Consider the following 17,652-nt stretch of genomic DNA (forward strand, 5'->3'; position numbering starts at 1 on the left):
CTTAACTTCGATTTCCTAATAAAGACATCGGCATGACATCGTAGTAATATAATATTGAGTTGAGATAGTATTAGGGTATGGGACAAACTAGTTCACATGTTTACTTGTTTTGCTGTTTCGATTTGAAATATGGCCTTTCAATATGCAATATGTAAACTTTGAACATGGAAGGAACCATTTGAAAGAAAGACAATTACTTCAAATAATCTACTTTTGTAAGTGAACTCTAACATGAACTTACTGGTATTTGAAAGGACTCTCTAACAAAGCAGAATTCCTGCATCTTTCTCGGAACATAAATACACTCGATCCGTCAAAATTGACGCCTTGCGTCAGCTCGATTACAAGTTTAGAACTCATAATTCTATGAGAAAGGCCGGATGCAAGAATTACATCCTTATCTCAGTTAAAAAAATGACTTCAGGATACCAACCGAAGCAAAATATGTGGAACTTTTCCATCAAGTGCTAAACGTTTAGACTACGACACATTGAACCATTGACCAATAGGAAACAACTTGGCCAAGATGAGCTTCCTTAAGGTTACAAAAAGTAACGCCTGCTTCTTGATTCACAAGCCCCTGATGCAGAAATGTCCTGTTTCAGGAATCAAGCGGTTTTTACTTTCCGTGATAGGGGACGACAGAATAGACTAATAAGATCGTCAAGACCCTGTCAAACAATACCATCAGACTGGCTAGATGAGTTCACTATATTTTGATTGGTAGACAAATCAAGGACGTTTTAGTCTCAGTTTGGTATAAATTGGTAGTGTTTGGGAACGGTAAAATTTGTAAACCAATATAAGGGAATCAGGATTGTAAACCAGAAGACATACCCTGGGGGTGATAAAAAGAAAACTGAAAAGTATAATCAAGTATGATCCTAGAACCAACAACAAAAGTAGGTCGAATGTCACGCCGGCAACCTGCAAAGAGAACATTTTAAGCAGTTAATTGCACAAGTAAATAAATGGAGAAAGATTTAACTGCATATAATTAACAAGCAAATGCAGTTGACAATATAAATATAAATATTGGCTAAAAACAAAAGTAATGGGCCACTCAAGCTTAAATCAGCAAGCAGTGAAAGAGGAAAACTTTAGTAACAAAATAGGTCTGAAATGTTGAAATCACAGTGGTCAGAGATACTTTTTTCTTTTCTTTTTTTCTGATGAAAATAAGTGGTCGGAAATTCTCATATTCATCACCCATGAGACATGGTACGACCCCTTCTGTCCATATAATAAATTTTTCATGTCTGAAAATATAGAGTGAACTATTCGAACATGCGTGTACTACTGTAACAACTAGCTCCACTAAAACCAAGCTTCAAAACTGTTCCTGCATTCCCTGGTCTTTCTGCATGCCAGCTGAAGAGATCTCATGGTAAGGTCAGGTTTGGTAATCTTGTTGTATTTTACAAGCTCATATATATGTAGTTGGTTGTATTTCAAACTTCTATAGATTTATACTATTATTTGCGTGATGTTAGGGACCACGGGCAAGGCTAACAGATGGGATAGAGTTATTTACACACCTGATATATATATATATATATATATATATGCAACTTGCCACTAGTTGAATCGTAAAAAGTGAACGTTCCATCTAGAGTCTCATGCTGTACGTTCACCTCTATAGTATGATCAACTAATTCCTGAAGTATTGAAAGCACATGGCCAAAACAAGAAACTAAAAGGTACAGATATCTTAAGAAGCTCAAATTGAAGTATGTCGGTGCTCAAAAGAAAGCCTAAAGAGCTAATCTGGTCCAACCAAACATCTCCATGTTCACCAGTAGCATGGAACACCATTACAGGTTAAAGATAGGCATAAAACTGATAGACCAGCTAGTCTGTAACCAAGTAATAGAGGCATAAAACTGATAGACCAGCTAGTCTGTGACCAAGTAATAGAGGCATAAAACTGATAAACCAGCTAGTCTGTGACCAAGTAATAGCCTAATAGGTAAAATTAAATTTCCATTCTGCTCTCTTTTACAACATTAATTGCCAAAGCAAAATGACCTAGCCAAGCCATTATGACAAGGGATAGTGATATGCACAAAGATGTCCATTATGTTACACACACCAAGACATTATGAGGATATTTAAAAGGAAAAAATATAAACAATTAACTAATCAGAATATTTAAGTGTAACATGCAACTAAAATACCTTCTCCAGTGCCTTAATAAGCGGGTCATTTTTTGAAAGAAAAGGTGCCACTTGAGGTGTTGTAGATAAAAGGTCTAGTCAAGACCTTATGTAGGAAGGATTTGACAGCTAAACTACTATCATCTGCAAATATGTTTATGCTCTCCTGCTCCTGGCTGTAAATGTGTCTCTGTGTATGAAGAAATTTGTTAAACACACGCTTGCAAAACCACTGTAGTCTGCATGAAACAAGTCGGATCACATAAAAGGACATCTACCAAAATTTGAGTCTCACAAAGCTGCAGAATATGGGAGAAAGAAAGCATATACAAAAAACGCTTTGATTATCTAAAACTCTTAACCAGCTGATCAATCACCCGATTCTTCAGAAGTAGTTCGGTACAGCAAAATTATTTGTTCGCTATAATAAAAGACAGGCAAAACAAAATCCTACATATACAAATGCAAATGGGCTCTGACATACAGCCCCCCACCCCAAAGAAAAAATACTACAGAAGATGCATCCACGTTTCCCTAATCACAATTTGTCATTTACACTTTGGGACTAAGCAATGTAATGAGGAAAATAAATAAATCTTTCATAAAATCATTCTCGAGAAATCTCAAATAGTATACTGACACTCTGACAGAACTCAAAATTCAATCCTTTTCTTATAAGGTAAATAATACTCCCTCGGTTTAAAATAAAAAAGGGTAAATAATACTCCCTCCATCCTAATTTATGTGACACTCTTTCCCTTTTTTTTTTTTTTTTTTTTTGAGTTCCGAAAAGAATAATATCTTTAACAGTTTAACTTCAAACTTCTTATTTTACCCTTAATGAGATGATTTATATCCACACAAATATTTATAATTTATTGTAGATAAGTTTGAAAAGTCTATCTTTCATTCATAAACTCCCTATCTACTCCAACTATTACACCACATAAATCGGCATGGAGGGAGCATTATTAATGATGGGGTACCCCCGTGTAAAAGCCGCTACTCAAAATTCAATCATGTTGCTCATTAATTAATTAAAGGAATAGCAGTAAATAATACTCATGAAGCAACAGGAATTTCAAGAGTTCTTTTTTTTTTTTTTGAGAGAGAGAGAATGTTATTATGCATTTCCAGGGTATTTAGGCCTGATCTTAATTGTAGACTTGAAGAAGGAATGTTAAAGAAGAGCAATTTTGGGATTATTCTTGATTAAATCATAAACCAGCCAATTATGATTTAAATTGATTTTATTAGTTATATACTCACTCCGCTAGCACAGCATCAGGAGATTCCACAAACCACAAGGAAAACTGAGAGTACAAACACTATCTGCCATAGTCTCAGCAAAATGATACAACAACATACCCAGTGAAATCCCACAATGTAGGGTTCGTGGAGGGTGAAGTGTACGCAGACAAAAGGTCAGATAGGGACAAGCAATTTAAAGCAGTATGCAAATGAAAATAACGAAAGCGAAAAAGCCACGATAAAATAAAAAGTTATACTTTTGATGTTGAACAGAATATGTAGCTTCATTGAAAAACTACTTAATTGAGAATCAACTAGGTCCCAAAAGGAGCAGGCATGACAAGACTTATAAGAGGCCAAAAAGCACTAGTCTTCCTTTCTAGGTTCACTATTCTGCTGTCATTATTTATTTCTCATATAGAAGACAATGTCATCATTGGAAGTTTAAGGTTTTATCAATTCATGAAATCAGCAGTGCAATGTCTCAGACAAAAAATTTGTACTCCAGGGGCAAAGAAGTAGGCTATAGTCCTTGCTGCTAGACTTTCAGCAACAAGCTTGACACTTCGAATGATTGAGGCTTCACTGATAAACTGTCTGCACAGGAAACCAGGAGTTCAACAAATGGCCGTCAGAAGTTTAATAAATAGTACAAAGAGGTATTATTAGGAGATAGGCCACAACCTTTCTGGATCAAAAAAAAAAAAAGGGGGGGGGGGGGGGGGGGGGGGAAGAGAGAGAGAGAGAGCAGGAAAAAGAGGAGCTAACCACTACCTGTTATCAGCAGACCTCTCGTGCTTTCCAGTAATTCACGTGCAGCAGAAAGTTCAGAAAGTGTTGCTACAGTGACTCTCCACCTTGAAAACTGTTCATGCTCCCAGGCTACCAACACCGTTTAGTAGCTTTAGCACAGTAAAAAGACTAAACATTGCATACAAAGACAATTAAACAAGTAAAGATGGGTATATCTGATTGCTTTAGCAACCAGTAAGAACAAGCTATTTAACAGGGAGAGCATTCAAGTTTATGTGGGAGGCGTAATCTTCAGTCTACAGAACGTGACTGTCACATAGTAGTCAATAAAATAGCTTAGAAAAAGCTCTCCAGCTGGTTACACAACAAAAACTGAAACTGTCAAAAACTTCTATGCAAATTACATCACTGAGGGCTTAACTTCTATCCATGAAAAAATTACAGATTAATGATGCATAAAATCATAAACGCATTTCTAGTTACTAAGTGACAAGGAAACATGACAAAAGACTTCCATTTCCTCAACTTCATGCAACATTCTTCACCCAAATCCAAAGACTTCCGAGGCTACTTTGCAGATTAAATCTGGAAAGGAAGCCTGAAAAATTAATTGTATTCACAATTAAGTCAACTTTTTTTCCTAGTCCTTTGAAAGGGAAAAGAGCAATTGTGTTCCCGGAGAACTGATTGAAATTATAAGCCAACATGGGGGAGAGTAAGTAAAGGAGTGCTATTTGAGCATGACAGGGATGAGCAGGTTGACACGGGGGGGGGGGGGGGGGGGCTTATTTCGGAGCAAGGAAATGAGATTAGTATTCTCTTTCCAGATTCCTCCATCAAGGTCAATCTATTCATTTACACGGTAATAGAGAGGGTGGTTAAAAAGGAGTATGGAGCTGTCGCTCTCCGATAAGATCAGATGTGAATGTCCTCTCGAACTCTAGGGGAAAGATGCTGCATAGTAGCCTTTTTCTGTGGTTTTTTTCTTATGAATTGAAGTTTCTTTTCAATAAGGTAAACTGAGCAATTCACAAAGCTCAAACAGATTATTAGTCTCAAAGACAAAGATGTTTTACGGCAAAAAAGGGGGTCGGGGCGCGGGATGACCACTAAGTTACTACAATTGCACAAATAGCACCCAAGCAACCACTGCATATGCACAAATCCATGAATATTGTCAATGAGATCAGTGATTGTGACCAAACTGTACGCTGAATACAAATCTTAACCACAATAACCAGCTTTTAAATTATCATAAACAATGACAAGGGGTTAATTCGAGTAAATCAACTGTTGATTTCATTAGAGAGCAGCAGTAAGCACAAGTACGGTCCAAAAGGTATGCTTTGTAGCTTTTAGTGAAAATTTGCACAATTCACTTATAAAGAAAAATTGAATTACCACAACAGAAAGCAGTCAAAAAAACTTTTTTTTTTTTTAAAAAATATAATAATGAAAGCAGTCTACAAACTTTGAACTGCAGACATAATCCAAAAACTAATTTAAAAATCATTTTCTAATGTAAGATTCTGAAGCTCTATAGTTGGTCCAAGGTTTGAGAATGACCAATCAACTATTCATTAACCACAAACTAGTTGAGTTGGTTATAGAACTATTGGTATCCAAGCCACACTATACACTATACAGTACGTTTACATTGACCATCGCCCTACCACAATTCTCATCTTTTATCCAGACTTGGGACAGGCTGCGAAGCTCACACAGATAGAGTTCCAAGAGTCTGAAAACATAGCAAGAAAACCATGCACTATGTTTGACAACCAGATACGCAGGGATGTACACTTTTTTTAAGCAGTATATGTACTTACTCGATGATTCGACATGTTTATTTTCTTGTGCTTAAGACCAACTTGAAGGCCCAATTCTTCTGCTACAGTAGAGAAACCCTGCAAAAATCAGCCATTTTAGACTAGAAAGGGAAGCGGTAGAAGTAATAAAATAGAAAATTCTCTTAGGTATCTCTCATACACACCATTTGCTGCAAACCTGAAATAGCTTCTGTATGTAGGCATTTTCTGAAGGTTTAGAAACATGAAGATGTAGCTGACTGCCAAGGGACCCAACACTGTTCAAGCAGATGGCATAGTCTATACTCGCACGTAGATGTTGGTCAAAACTCCGAAGCCACTGAAGAAAGCTTACACATTCAAAGGACAGAAAGAGATAACTGCAACTTAAAAAGGGGGGACAAAAAAATTGGAAGGAGTGTTGCACCTTTTGAGTTCCATTGTAGTTATACGGGCTATCAGCTGTCAATCCAAAGAGAAAGTTGTATCTACCTCTAGTTTTAGGATTCGCAAAAGGGTCAAAATTACGTCTGAACTTGGGAAATAGTTCATTCATACCCTTCGCTATATTTTAGGTTCAATTATACCCTTACTGTTATACTATGAGGTCAATTATACCTTTATGTCTAACAGCTGTCACGTGGCATCATCCCAGCCCTTCAAAATTATTTTCCCCTCAAATAATTTTTTACCCACTAAAATAATCCAACCCGACCCGAATATTTTTTCTTTCCAGCCAAGGGTATTGGGTTGGGTCCGTATCCATTTAGCTGGAAAAAAAAATCAGGTCGGGTTAGGTTATTTTAGTGGGTAAAAAATTATTTGAGGGGAAAATAATTTTGAAGGGCTGGAATGATGTCACGTGGCAGCTGTTAGACATAAGGGTATAATTGACCCCATAGTATAACGGTAAAGGTATAATTGAACTATTTTCCAAAGTTTTGGAGGTAATTTTGGCCCTTTTCCGTTTAGGATTTGAATATAGAGCAGAAAACAACCTAGCTATTTCTAGGAGTGACACCACACCACTTCCATTGCTGTCACTTCCCACTGGCAATGTCCGTAAATTCAACAATAGAAAAAAGTGATTTAAGGTCATTTATTATTAAAATGACCGCTCAATACTTAATAGAGTAAGTTATTATTTACCGACGCAACCCCAAACGTGTCATATGAAGCCACTATGGCAATAGTTGGGTGTTAATTTGAGTCTTCATCAACTTTAAGTCCTGGTAACCAGCCCCGACAGTTAACAGAAGTACTGATAAACTTCCAAATAACAGTCTACTACACTGATTAATTAATCTATCTATTATTAACCCATGCTCTGCCCATTATTGTTAGAAATCCTCTGCATAATTCTTAGTCTTCTATATTTCACAAAGAAGGAAATATAATATGATTATGGTAACATGACACAGGAAACATTTCGAGTCAGCACAATAAGGAAATGCATCCTTAGATATTACATTGATTTCATTACTAAAATAAGAAGAAAAAAAAGTAATTCAATGTATTAAGCGTGATTCCAGTGCCTATTATAAGTAAAAAGAAGAGTTCTAAGTACTGAATTGATTTGTCTGACTATATTATAAGGAAAACAATGTATAGAAACAAATAAATCTAAGTACATTGAGATTCATATATACTACTACGCCTCAGTTCCAAACAAGTTGACTCAGGTATATGAATCTTCATTGATCATGTTTCTCCATTCAAATTCATGTCATGCCATTCCTACCAAATAAACAAAGTACGGTTAGGTTAAAAAGAAATGATAGACAGTGCCTTACACCTAAAATGAAGCACTACTAAATTAAGAAAAAACAAATAATTCAATGCACTAAGATTGATCTAATTGACTATTAGAAGGAAACAAAACAGTTGCATGTGCTGATGATTTGCTTGACTATTATATCGAAATCAAAGTATAGAAAAAATAAATACCTTAGGTACCTATAGATTCATTAATATTCAAATATCCAGAGCGAACAAAATAAAGAACCATAAAAATTATGACGAAGAAATTGAAGGCAAGACCATATGTAGCCCCCCAAAAAAACCACTCAAATTTAAACCTCTATTTCCATGCAGTGCAAATTGTAACAATGCAAGTGACAGCTGTACACAAAAAGGTAACATCAATAGCCACGAACTGGAATTTCAAACTATCCTATGCAAGTCCCATAAAATCTCATAAGAAGTGACAACAATCTATAGCTTAAAGGATTGATGGAAAAACCATTGATGCAGTATACGAAAAAGTTACAATTTATAGGCACTGGAAAACCATTCCAGTGCCTATTATAAGTAAAAAGAAGCGTTCCAACTTCCAAGTACTGAATTGATTTGTCATGTTACCCGTCTCAAAAAAAAAGGACTGAATCGATTTGTCTGACAATATTATAAGGAAAACAATGTATAGAAACACATAAATCTATGTACATTGAGATTCATACGTACTACTACTACGCCTCAGTTCCAAACAAGTTGACTCAGGTATATGAATCTTCATTGATCATGTTTCTCCATTTAAATTCATGTCATGCCATTCATACCAAATAAAAGTAAAAGTAACAAAGTTCGGTTAGGTTAGGTTAAAAAAAAAAAAGGCTTAATGCATATGCGGCCCTCTAAACTTGCCTCTTTTTTTCATTTTGGCGCCTCAACTAAATGTTGTTCCTATTGAACCTCTGAGCTCGTCCTCAAATGTGTCTATCAAACACAATCCGATTTACATAGAATTCCATCTTCAATGTAGCAACATACTGATATATATTCTAATTTAATTATGTCATCTTTTAGCTAGATTAGCAACAATTGAGAGGAAAAAAAGAGTATCTCTTAATTAAGCTGGCAATGGAACAGCAAAACGCAGAAACCGACACATCCATCACCTAAAGAATAGCTTACCACATGTCTAAAATATTACTCCACCTTCATTTCCCCAATTTAATTGATGCCTCTAATAGAAATCAGATTTAGGGGGTTTGATAGACACACTTGAGGACGAGTTCCGGGTTTCAATAGGAGCAACACTAAGTTGAGGTGCCAAAGTGGAAAAAAGGGGCAAGTTTAGGGGGGCCGCATATGCATTAAGCCTAAAAAAATGATAGAGAGTGCCTTACACCTAAAATGAACTCAATACTAAAATAAGAAAAAACAAATAATTCAATGCACTAAGCTTGAACTAATTGACTATTTGAAGGAAACAAAAACAGTTGCATGTGCTGATGATTTGCTTGACTGTTATATCGAAATCAAAGTATAGAAAAAAGAAATACCTTAGGTACATATAGATTCATTGATATTCAAAAATCCAGAGCAAACAAAATAAAGAACCATAACAATTATGAAGAAGAAATTGAAGGCAAGACCATATGTAGCCCCCCCCAAAAAACACTCAAAGTTAAACCTCTATTTCCATGCAGTGCAAATTGTAATAATGCAAGTGACAGTTGTACACAAAAAGGTAACATCAAAAGTTTGACAACCACGAACTGGAATTTCAAACTATCCTATGTAAGTCCCATAAAATTTCTTAAGAAGTGACAACAATCTATAGCATAAAGGATTGATGGAAAAACTATTTATGGAGTATACGAAAAAGTTACAACCTTAGCTATCTATGATAGTATTACCTCTGTCTCATAACAAATGATATACCATGTGCATCAATTTAAGCAATAGTTAGTTGAAAGATGTCCAATCAAATTTTAAATGATTAAATGTAGTATTAGTTTAAATTAATTTATTTTAATAAAGGCATATGCATTGTTGGAGCGACATAAACTCGTTATTTAAATAAACACAGATCAAGTATATGTCAAGCATTCTAGAACTAACATTTAAGGCAATTAAGTCAAATGAATAATGCAATTAAGTCAAATCAATAATCCTAAAACAAACATCACTTCAAGAATTATAGTAAATCCACCTGTTCCTATTTTTTTAAGGAAAAAACAAGGGAAAGAAAGAAGGTGAATTAGAACCTGAATAATTACAATGTTGGCGGACGCAATTCTCTTAGGATCTGAGGCAGCAACAATAAGCTTGTAGCTGTAGACATGTGATCAACTGAATCATTGACAATATATTTATCACAAAGAAAGAAAAAGTAAAAACTGAACCTTCGTCAAGATGACAAGATACAGATTTCCAAATTCATATTGACATCCAATCTCAGAAACGATACCTCAAATACAAAAAACTTGTTCAGCCCCATGTCATTTGACACTTTTCCATGTCAGATAATCATAAATGTTTGATACTTTCAAGAAAATAATTATCTAAAAACTACTCAAAACTTTGCAAGAATGTAGATACATTCAAAAGTACACATCAAGTTATGTTTTCTCTTCCATAACGAGATTATATACGAACTCCAATTGTTTTACTTAAATTCTACCATACAAATAATATTCAACTCAAACAAAAGCCTATATTCATGCTCAACAATCGTGTTGCCAAAATTATAGGACCCTCTTTTCTGTTTTCTTTTTTGCTACATTTTGGTGAACACGCTCATTACCAACAGAGTCAAGAATAATATTTAGCTCAAATTGACAAAAGAAATTACCAAATGGGATTAATTCAAGAATAAAATCGAATGGAATCCTTTAACTGTATGATAATGATTACAGATGGCTTAAGAAAATCAGAAGCACTTGTATACTAGACCCCACTTGTGGATCACACTGGGTATGTATTTGTTGTATACTAGATAGAAAGTTGTCCAATATGTGTTAAGAGATCACTAAAACACATTATAATATTTTAAATGTCATGGCGTACATACACCAAATGAAAGAGGCAACTTCTCAAAAACAAAAATGACATTTGAACTTACCTGCCTGTAGTAGCTGTTGCAGGTTGTCCACTAGCATCATTTCTCTGAACTTCAGCTAATACAGCATTGATATTGTCAACCTCGAAAGCAAAATATACAGGATACTGCAACAGAATTTCAAAAGGTTGAAAATTCACTATTTTGTTATAGATGATAAAAATGAAAAGATTCAAGATGAAGGATATTCACATAAACTGGAACTCTCATTCAAACAACAGAAGTAAGGCAATGTCAGTACCCTCATTAAACAAAGACAGGTGGTAAAAACTATCTCAACAGAGAAAGAGATAAGTACTAATTTTGTTCTTTCTTTGGAGAGGTCTCACCACTAAATTAAATGTGAAGTACACACGCTCATAGCTCACATGTCAAATAGTAACTAAAATAGCTCAAGTTGCTCTTCATCACTCTGGGGAAGGATGCATCAGTTTGACAACTATAGGAAGGTTGGACTCAAGGGCTGCCACTTTACAAAATATTTGTGTTTATTGTTTTATCTCATCTTTAGCCAGCAAATGAAACTTCAAAGGCAATTTCCAAAGGAGAAACAGAAAAGACGTTTCCCTCCATTCAGCTCTGAAACAGAGTCTACAGACATCTCCATGCTCCTTCCCGATTGAACTCTTTTTCCTTCTTTAGAAACTAACAGAATCAATGTTTCAGCATTTTCTTCTACCTTTAGGAATCACAGTAATGACTCCTTTGGCCTAGATTATAAAAATTGTCACATTATTCAGAAAAAAGTGATTGCAGGGAACAAATTGTCATTTAAGAATAATTACCTTTACAACACTAATAGTTGGTTACTAGTTCATGAAATCGAGTTTTCCATACAGTAACCAAACGTCAGGTTTTGATAAGCAGTAACCAAATATCAAGTACATAACAACAACAACATACCCAGTGTAATCCCATAAGTGGGGTCTGGAAAGGGTAGAGTGTAACCTTAACCCTACTCAAACATCAAGTATGACTTAACAGAAATATCTAATAAAAAATCCATCCCTCCGTTTCAATTTATGTGAACCTATTTCCTATTAGTCCGTGCCATAAAGAATAACCCCTTGCTATATTTGGAGACAATTTACCTTTATACAATGATTACACAAAATATATGTGACTCATTTACCACCAGAAGTTTAAAAGTCTTCCCTTCTTTATTAAACTCAGTACCCAATCAAATAGGTTCACATAAATTGAAACGGAGGGAGTATAATTAATTCAGGTAAAATAATCTAACCTAACAAGCACTAGACAAATAAAACCCATGTAACATGATGAACGATGTGCTCGTGCATAATATGCATCGTCACAGGAAGATATGCCAAAAGAACAACACAACATGGAGGATTAATTGCACTCACAGGGTTATTAGAATGTGTAAGTAACCATTCCAACTCGACCAATTTGTTCCTCAAGCTGTCAATATCCTCATCAGCACCAAATGTGCTGTCTAGGTTTTGTGGACTAAATTTGGGGGGAGTAAAAGCAATAAAGCCCCTAATACCTTTTTTTGTTCAATATATTCTGCAATAAGAACCAATAGGGAGGGCAAGCCCATCAGAAGAGACAGTCTAACACTCTAACTGCATATTGCATGAGGAATAGAGAGTCGTCCTCTAACATGATCCCCACAAAAAAGGTTAGTAATTCGCAAGCAAGGAGGGCACTAGAATAGTAATAAAATCTGTAAAAGAAATGTTTGTTATATGGAGACACCACCTTCCACACCATCCTAACCAAGAGTGGCCTTTCCACTTATTCTTCCTTGGTGATATGAACCATCAACCTTATTGTTTGAGGTGGAGGGTATCTTTACCACTACGATATCCCTCCGTTGACAAGAGTGATATAATCTATAGTCTGACCATATTTCTTACCTAGGAGCGGATAGTTCCATTACATCCCGCAAAAGAGTAATCAGTATTGGAGCTCCTATAAAGATGATTATAGAATCTGCATGAACATAGACTACAAAATTCAAAGAAAACACTTGGCCAGATTTCTTGACTACCGTTCGAAACCTCAAGGTTCCCTAGAGATTACGCTGAGGCTGCTACAGTCCGTTGCATAGAAGCTGACTTGATAAATTGACTTGAGTATTTAGACTTTCAGTTATAATTCATGAGTGCACTTGTTCAAATGTTCTCCTATAGTTGTGCATAGTTAACAATTAGAAGATCATAGTAACAGCAAAAATATTTTTTTATGAGTATAGAGTAAGATCATAAATGAAAAAGACAAACAACAACAACCGATTTTTTATTCAAAGAATCCATTTCTCATGACTTCACTTGCTGGTTTCATCGTCAATAAGTGTTACAACAAACTAATCTTTACATCCAACAAGTCTGTATCACCTAGTTTTATCAATCGAGTCTGTGTCACCTAGTAAAAAAAGAAGTAAAAAAATCAAGACAAAAATGAAATTCAAAAGAAGTAAACTAAACCGCATTTTTAATGAGGGTGAGGTTTCCTAAAGCTCAAAATTATCCCTACCTGAACCTAATGTGAGTAGAAGCTTTAATTCCCACCATTTAGTTTCGCCTAGTTGAAAAACCAAAGATCCCAACAATAATGAAATTCCAGAACAGTAAGTCATTCTAGTACTCGTAAGTACAAGTGAAAATAAAGCGGAAAGAAAAGGTCCGTGGAATTTGAAGCAAAGAGTGAAAAGTCAAGCACACTATTCATGTAAAATTAACAAATGCCAATCATACATGAATTTCGTGTAATAATAATCAAATTGCAATTAGATAAACTAATTTCAGCATTCAATAAATAATAATGTCAATATTCCAACTCGTCAAAGTTGAGATCCAAAGAGCCACTGTTTTTTTTTTTTTTGGATAACTTTGGTATATATTATTTGAAGCGCATGGCTTCATCAACGATAGCCCCTCACTTCGATTGCTTGAGCGCTTAAAGCGACAAAGCAATGAATTTTAATTAACACTGTGTAAGTAACTTTTCTTTTAAGTCAAATCGAGATTCTCTTAGCATAAGTAACAAACTAAGCTTTAATCCAATGAGTCAGTATTTCCTAGTTGAAAAAATATTTGAGACGAAATAACACTTTGAAGTAGTGAGAGTGAGCTTCTCCAGAATCTCACATTAAACTTTAATTCCAACTAACTTTTTTATGACCGTGGTATCCGCACCAGATTATCCGCACCTCTATTAATCCCAAATAATTATTGTCACCTAGTCGAAATAATAAATATTTAATGAAAATTAAATTCAGAATCATTAAATGAAAGCCACATCTTTACTATGAGTGAAGGTTCTCTACTAAGCTAGCGTTTGGCCATAGATTTTGGATCAGGTTTTGAAAATTTATCATTTCCACTTAGAAAACTTCAAATCTTTCCAAGTAAAATGCATATCCAAACACAACTTGATAAATTCAAATTTTCAAGTATCAAGTTTTCAACTTCAAAATCTATGGCCAAAAATCTCATACATATCCTAACATAATCATAGAAACAACAATTAAGCCAAAAATACGGCTGTGATTGCATCAGACAGTTCGCCATTGAAGAGGTGAGTGAGTGTGTGTCTGAGAGGGTTTTTGAAGGATATAAATGTTGGTGTTTTGAACCTGATTGATGAATTTTTTTTTTTCGAACTTTCACCAGTTTGATTGATGAGTTGATCAGAAAATATGTTAAAATAATGTTTGACAGTTTGTATAATTTGAAGTAGTGTAGTCTGTGTTTGGTTTGAAGGAATGAAGGTGAAATGATGAAGATTCTCTTGAAATGTTTGGGGGAAATTGAATATTCGTAAATAATAGCCCTCCGTCAGGATAAAGATTGTCTTAATTTCTTTATTATTTTACCTCAAAAAATTAATACATATTTATATTTAAATTTTTTCTTAAACTTGATAAGATTACTTACGGTCATATAAAAATCTAGAATTTATTTATAAATCTTCCTTTATCTCTTAAATTTTGTATCAAATTAAATTAAGATATTTTTTTTGGAGATAGAAAGAGTAATAGAGTTTGATTGTGGTTAAGTTAAATAAATCATTTATCAAAATACACCTCAATTATTATTTGATGGACCGAAAGGAACACCAGAGATTGATCAGAGAAATATTAAAATAACGTTTTGACAATTTGTAATATGAAGTGTTTGTTTGGTTTGAAATTTGAAGGGGTGAAGATGATATGAAGAAAGATTCTTTTTTAACAAAAAGGGATTTAATATTACAAATTATTACTCCCTTTTCCTTTCCGTTTTTAATTTGTCTTAAATTTTTTATAATTAGAAATAATTTCTCATTTACCCTTAATAAAATAATTTATAGTCACATAAATATATAAGATTTGTTTTAGACTAAACACAATAATATATCAGGTCTAATACTATCGATTTTTCGAGGAATTCGTTGTTGATAAGACTTGGTGTAGAAGTGAGTGTGTGTGTGTTAGGGTTTTTGAAGGATGTAAATTTTGATGTTTTGAATCTGATTCATGGATTTTTTATTTATTAACTTTTTTGGTTTTACCAATCTGATTTGAAGGATTGATCAAACACTTAAAATAATGTTTGACAGTTTGTATAATTGTAGTGGTGTCCATTAGGTTTCAAAGGGTTAAGGCGAAATGATGAAGATTCTCTATTTCTTTGTTTCTTGGATTGAATATTATAAATTATTATAGTCTTTTTTGTTCAAATCTTATCATCGCAAACCAAATCATCAATCAATCAATCTATATCTATATCTATATTTATATATAATACAAAGCTAGACATAGATAAAGTGATGTGGCACCTATCTATAGCCAGCATTCCTATTTTTTTCTCTCTCTTTTTTTGGTATTTTTTCCTTCATTTCTCTACATTATCTATTAACTAATTAGATTAATAAAAGGCTCATAAATAAAAATTGGATTTATAGCCCTTTAAAATAGTCAGCCCACATTCCAAAAAAAAAAAAAAATAGTCAGCCCACCTAGCAATAAAGGCCAATAATTTGGGAAATTTACGTAGTGAATCAATATTTGATAAATATTTTCAGAAATCACAATACTATGTTTCTTTTCAAAAATAGCAACCTTGTTAATACAATTAGCAGTGCGTAGTATAATAGAACATTTCTACATAAAATAAAAATCCACAAATCAAGGCATATATTTCAAATGATCCTTATCAACTTATATCTCTTTTCTCTCATCTTCTTAGTTCTTAATAACTACCCTTTATATTTCCACTCATTTCTCACCTTATGGTAAATTCTAACCCCTCTCTACACTAGTAAATATTTATTATTATACTGTGTATGTATATTTATTCATACTTATACATTATTATAATACTACATATATATTTATTTAATTATACACTATTAAGTAGCAGCATTATGTTGTATATATACATATATTCCATGTATATATTTATTCTACGTATATATTCAATTATCCACAATTATAATATTGTATATATATTTATTCCACTTATATATTTAGTTATACCTTGTATAATTTTTTTCCACTTATATATTTAATTATACCTTGTATAAATATATTCCACTTATGTACTTAATTATACCTTATATAAATATGTTTTTCTGTATGTACATACACACATACCTGGTATATTATTTAGTGTAATTTATACATGAATTATATTGTGTATAATTATCTATTTTAATTTGTACATGATTTATTATAATTTATACATAATTTATTCAGTGTATATATTTGCAATTATGAGGTTAAATTTTAGGCTTCCTTCTGCATATTATCATACAAGTTATATTCCAGGTTCCATCTGTGAATTTTATAATATATATATATATTGAAATGAGAGCAGACAAAATGTGTTATTATGTAATGTGAGTAATAAGTGTTGTATATGATATATATTAATAAGAACAATTTCAACTTAAAGTAGTTTGTCTTTATTGAGTAGTTTAACTCGACTAACATTTATCTTTTTTATGTACAAAAATGATATATGAATATTCAATCAACATTTTATTCTTTAGGAACAAACTGTAACGAAATTTTAGGGGCTTTTAGCTGGAATGTAGTCCGGATTATGTTTTATCATCTATTACGGTATACAAATTCTTACTTGTCATGGAATGTAAAATAGTTAATCCTGCTATGATTTTGTAAAAAAATTCTGAACTTTGCACAGTTATGTTTTTTTCAAATTCTCCGATTCAACCCATGATTCAACCCACGTTGCAGTAGTAATTACTAATACATTAAATTTGCTTGCAATAAAGCCCTTAAGCCGTTTTCCTTCCCAAGTCAACTTCAAGTTTCATTTGTTGGAACAGTTTAGGTGTTTAACAGTGTTATCTATTAGATTTGAAATTGTGCTGAGTTTTACTTTGATCATTCCTTTTGCAACTGAAGAGGAATCTTTAGATAAATTATTCACTATGACCTTTCCAAATTTAAACACAATTTCTCTAATTTCTCTTATGCAGATTCTCGTGTTATTCTAACAACGAAGAATGATTTTGTAAATGAAATCAATGATATGCTTATTGCAAAGTTTCCAGAGAAAGCAACTACATTTGTTGGCATTGACGAAACTGTTGAGCCTAATGATCAAACTCTATTTAAAGATTTATAACGCAACTTGAATATTGCTGGTTTACCCCCTTATAAATTAACTTTGAAAGAGAATTGTCCTATTATTACTACGGAATTTGAATCCATATGAAGGTTTATGTAATGGTACACGATTAATATGTTCAGATATTAAGACACATACAGTTAGTGCTAAGATTGCGACAGATGATTTCAAAGATACACATGTATTTATTCCAAGAATACCATTATTATCATCAGTGGATGAAAGATTAC

At 33.5% G+C, this 17,652-nt stretch overlaps 1 pseudogene; it reads right to left on the reverse strand.

Annotated features, from left to right (window-relative positions):
- Positions 1-227: 227 nt before the first annotated feature.
- LOC132626272 (uncharacterized) lies at positions 228-14,310 on the reverse strand (annotated as a pseudogene).
- Between the last annotated feature and the right edge of the window lie 3,342 nt (positions 14,311-17,652).

The sequence above is a fragment of the Lycium barbarum genome, chromosome 2, assembly GCF_019175385.1.
Source record: "Lycium barbarum isolate Lr01 chromosome 2, ASM1917538v2, whole genome shotgun sequence".
Lineage (NCBI taxonomy): Eukaryota > Viridiplantae > Streptophyta > Magnoliopsida > Solanales > Solanaceae > Lycium > Lycium barbarum.